Source organism: Jatropha curcas, chromosome 4 (genome assembly GCF_041381405.1).
Source record: "Jatropha curcas cultivar XTBG-Jc1 chromosome 4, XTBG_Jcur_1.0, whole genome shotgun sequence".
Lineage (NCBI taxonomy): Eukaryota > Viridiplantae > Streptophyta > Magnoliopsida > Malpighiales > Euphorbiaceae > Jatropha > Jatropha curcas.
The window spans coordinates 4,219,788-4,225,293 of NC_143154.1; the positions used below are offsets into that span (position 1 = coordinate 4,219,788).

The window sequence follows — 5,506 nt, forward strand, 5'->3', positions numbered from 1 at the left end:
ATTGATTTATAATATAAATGTTGATTCACTTAAAATCCTTTGATTAATTTATTGAGGAATTTTGATGATAATATCATGAATGGAATGAAATGAAGAATTGAGAATTAAAGGTAATGTTGATATTGATATTCGGATGGAGGATGAGAAAATTGAATTGATTGATTGCCCGATGGATGGGCTATGTGGTTTGGAGTTATTAGATAAATTGTTGATATTTTAACAGGTGGATAGTCCAATTTTTAGGGGAGATGCTGCTGAAATTTCGGTAGAAAATAAAATGAATTTCGGTAGCAAATAAAATTCATTATAGAAATTTAATTATTTATAGAGAGTAGAAAATAAAATAGATTTCGAAAGAAAATAAATAAAATAGAGTTCGGTAGAGAAATATAATTTATTATAGAAAAGAAATTGATATCGAGATTAGATTACGTAGAAAAATTAAGAGTTTAAAATAAAATTCTAAGAGTGGTAAAGAAATACTTTATCTGATATAGTTACTTTTGTTTTGTGTCATTCTTAAATTTCTTAGATCGCCCGGGTCCATCTAGTGCTCCTCTAGGACAGAATCAAAGCTAGAACTTCGCTTTCTATCACTGTGAGTAATAATAAATAATGCATATCAACATGCATTTGCATAGCATTTTTTTTACAAACCTTATATATATATATATATATATATATATATATATATATATATATATATATATATATATATATATATATATATATATATATTTATATATTAAAGCTCATACTTATTTTATGTTGCATAATTGTATATTTGGATGTATTTGGTGTAGTACGTTGAAAGAATTGTTTGAATAATTGTGCTGTGCATATATTGTGATTTGTTTGTGTGAAATTGGGATGAAGTGGGTCACCATGGGTTTGTGAGACTGTTTTTGTTATACGGATCCTGATTCTGATTTCTGTTATATTCTGATTCTGTTATATGGATCCTCATTCTGTTTCTGTTAGCCGGGTAAATGGGAGATCGGCGCCCCCGTGTGCACCTACCGTTACCGTTACCGTTAACCACGGGTTGGCTTCTCGTCGTTGCGCACCGGACAGTCTAGATTTGATCGCAGCCCGTAGGGTGGCCTCCTGTTGTGAGCGCTTGATGATCTAGATTGGATGGAGACCACCGGGTTGCCTCCTGTTGGTATGAAAAAGAAAAGAGAGGATAGAAAAACAATGAGAGGGCTGGTCAAGTGAGGATTAGACCGGTCGGCCAGTATGGGGGATCGGCTCCCTGGTGCACATGTGAGAGGATGAGCCATGTGGGAGGACGGCTCATCGGGGGTTCGATGACTCCACTGACTAATTTCCACGTGATGTGATTATTTGAAGGTGATATTGTTTGTGGGTGCTGATGTTATGCCATATGATTGATTATTGTGTGATCATTCAGTATATTAGGGCGCATTTCGTGTGACTGTATGTGGTGTGTATTATTTATTATTATTCACTGAGTTGCAAAACTCACCCCCTTCTCTCCAAACTTCTCAGGTAGTAGGAAGTTGCTGATCCAACGGAAGCTCTGCAATCTTCTCCGCAGAGTTATAAATGTAAACTTTATATTTCTGTTATTTAATTTTGGATGTATAAATTATTCTATTATCAGAATATTATTGAACTCCGCAGTTATAGGGTTGTGCATTTAAATTGGGCCTTGTCGTATGCGTTACTTTTTATAAATGGTATGGAATGTATAATTTGAGTAATTAAGCTTACTACGGGCCTCGGGGGCCTTATGCTTACCTGGGCCCTAGTGCCGGTCCGGCCCACGGAGTCGGGTCGTGACAACTGAGTTTGTGAAACTCACCCCTTCCTTAAATTTTTCCTAGAAGGTAAAACTGTGCTGGTTTAGATAAGCTCTGCTTCTTTCTCCGCAGAGTTACAATAGTAAATTCCAGTTTTTGGTAATATTTAAAAGTACAATATTGCATGTAAAAATGTATCTGTCTTTGTACTGAGCCCCGCAGTTAGAGAGTCATATATTACAATTTATCATGCAAAAGTTATTAGTGAATTGTTTAATAAACCTGTGGAATTTTCGAATTGATATTTTTAAAAATACGAATGGATCAGTTTGCCCATATTATAGACGACGTTAAAGGTATAAAAATTATAAGCCCGAACTATGAATTATTTGAAATGTGGATGCCAGGCCAGAGATATAAATTGGCATTATGATTTAATAACGTCACATTATGAGCTTGTTATTCCTAAAACTAGTTTAAAGGACTTGATTCATATAAGTTAGGCTTACTACAGGCTTCGAGAGCCTTAAACTTACCTGAGCCCTAGTGTCAGTCTGGCTCACGATTTAAGTTAGCTAATAAAATAATAAAAATAATTCGATTAAAAGAATTAAAAAAATCAGTACTTATTATTTAAATTTATTATTGTACTTCTAATAGTTAAACATAAGACGTATGAGTAATATTTTAATTATAAATAATTAATAAATTATAATATAATTCAATTAGGAATCTTATTAAAATACCAATTTATTATAGACTACCAATATAAATGTTTAATACATAGAGAAAAAATCACCATAATAATTTTATTTTTCTTTGGCTGTAGGGTTTATTATTATATGTTAAAAACTTTTGGACTTATCATTTTACTTCTTAGTTTTAAAGATATTATTTTATTTTTAGTTATGATTATTTTTATTTTTCATATCGTTAGTTTGCAGATACGACTATGAATCGAACCAGATCGAAACATTTAGCAGTCGACGGACATCTTCTTATGGTATGGTCCGAGGAAAAATTTGCTTTCTTTAGGCTCTTGGTGCCATTTAAACTCTTGTATAATATACCCCGTGAGGGACGAATTTGAAGGCGTGGTTCATCCTCTAAGAGAGAGTAGGTTTCAATTACAAAGTTTTATTTTTTTCATTAAATTTTGATTTTTTTCAATATTCATTCATTTTGTCTGCATACATATTATAATATTTATAGTGAAATATTGACTAAAAAACACCTAATTAATATACTTATTTTTTATTCAATAATTTATTATAATTTTTATTATATTATAGAAAAAAAATCAATAAACTATATTTAGAAATAAAAAATAAAAAAAGGTAGGAATAATGAGTTTTAACTTGCAAAGCACGTTCTGAATACTAGTACATAAAAAAGATAATATATATATATCCTTAATGGCGTCTTTACATTTTAACATTTTAATATCACCTGGTCAAATGCTATCAAAATCTTATTAAAGATCAACACTCATCTGTTATCTGCCACCAACCACTAAAACCAACTATCATCAGCTATGAGTTGATAGAAATAACAAAACCAAATCATCACTTACTCAAAGAATACTTTTCTATAGTTTGTTATAATCCTTTAATTTTAATTTTTTATTTTATGTCCTAATGTTTGTACATTTTAAACCGTTTTGTTTATATTTACCATATATAAAATATTATGAACTGACAAAAAAAAGATATTGATATGGTTTATATTTACAAATAATATTATCAATAATATTCTTTAATTAATAAAATTTATTCATCATATGTCATAAACAAACCGATTTTTTATACAGGCTAGAAGTTTGTATTCTTAATTATTTCGAATTCTATCTTCCTGATTTGTGTAGGACTCTATTAAGTTCAACTTATATAACTATATATATGTGGCTTCTTATCAATAATAATTACACTCTCATATTCTCCCTATTCTCTTTATTCTTCCTTTATTTCTCTCTCTATTTTCCTATTATTTTATAATAGTAATAATTTATTTTATTTTACTTTTTTTTATGGGCAAATATTGCAAACATATATATTCAAAGAAACAAACTTCGGTTCCACATTTTCCACTAAAAAACAATCTTGGTCCCATACTATTTGGAGCTTGGATAGTAGTCTTTGTCCAAATATTTTATTTTCTTCCAACTTTGCCCTTATCTAGATATTTCATATTTGTACTAAACTTTGCTTCAATTAAATTAGGATTAAAGGTAATTTAGTCAATTCCTCTTTTTTTTTTTTTTTAAAATTCTCTTATCTTCTTAACTTGATATAATTCAATCATTTTCTTAATTTTTAAGATAAAAAATTTCAAATTTAATGAAATGGAGGGAGTATATATTAAGAGCTTCTATGTTAATAATATTACAAACTTTTTTTCAATAAATTTTTACAATTTAATAAGGGTCTTCACATGCATATTCTTCTACTCAAAAATTGATCAGGGAAAATGGTAAGTTTAACATGTCAACTTTCAAATTTTTTTTTCTATTTTGGTGTATGAACAGAAAACACTATCAATCGTGTGTTTAAAGTTTATAATATTTGCAATCAGGTGTCTCTGGTAGACTTTGATAGCCGAAATCACAGCTAGCCACGTGCGGGACCTACTTTTGATGTGTTGGCGCTGACATGGTTAAAAGTTTCCACGTCCTCATGACACATCAATTCCATGTCATCAAGCTCTTTTAAATTTCCCATATACTCTTCATTTAATACGCCAAACCTAATATGACAACCTTATATTGAAGCCATTTTCTTCCTCTCAAGCTTTAAAGAGTCGCGTTTGTGAATTTGGGAAGAAAATTAGGAACAAAAAGAATGGATTTTCGCTATTGTACGTGTGGAAGCAATGCCAATTATGACTTCATGAATAGAGTGAAATTCTGAAAGGTGTTTTGTTGCTTGCAAGATTCGATTGGTTAATTAATCTTGTTTCCCCCATTTTCAACACTACTGAACATAGAATAAAATTCATAAATGAATGCCTTTTAAGGTTGATAGAAACCATGTGTGTGATTTCTTCGAATGGATTGATCATTTGCAATGTGTACACGATCTAAGAGGATTACCTCTGGACTATTAAAGAGCAAGGAGGAGATGAGAAAAGAGTTGAAGAGAAGTCGGAAACATGAGAAGATGTTGTGGTTGTGGCTTATTATTTCTATTATAATTATTATATTCAAATGAATAGAAAAGTTATTAGGATTCTTCATTAGTGCATGTTACGAGTTTTTTTCTTTTTGGAGTGTATTGTGGGTTTATTACGGTGTATAAAATAGAAAATATATTATTTTTGGAAGACCTACATGCATTGTTGGTAATTTAGTTATGTGATATTCAATGATAAAAATAATTTCTCTATATTTAGTTATATGCCACCATGTGTTTGATGAAAGTTCTGAAAGAGGAATGGTCTCAATTTATCTTTCCACAAATCACTATAATTGCAAGCCTTCTATAATATTCTACAAATTAATACAAATCACAATATATCACAAAATTTGCAACCTTTTGCCGTCCCTTTTGAATTAATAATATGAACAAAAATAAGTGCAAGAGCATAAAATCCTTTAAAAATTCCACTATATTAAAGTCTATCCACGCCCAAATCCACAGTTATGGAAATTCGCACAGACTAGTTGTGAAAATCTCTATCAAATTTCTTTAACATTCTGCCTGCAATAATTCCCACAGTTGTGGCTTCTACCACAACACGGTTGT

The 5,506-nt window shown here is 30.4% G+C and overlaps 1 long non-coding RNA gene across 1 annotated transcript; it reads left to right on the forward strand.

The window, feature by feature from the left end:
- Nucleotides 1–482: 482 nt before the first annotated feature.
- On the forward strand, nucleotides 483–1,662 carry LOC149496723 (uncharacterized). Its single transcript, XR_016320686.1, has 2 exons — nucleotides 483–598; nucleotides 1,513–1,662. It is a non-coding gene; the product is annotated as an uncharacterized LOC149496723 (long non-coding RNA).
- Nucleotides 1,663–5,506: the final 3,844 nt, after the last annotated feature.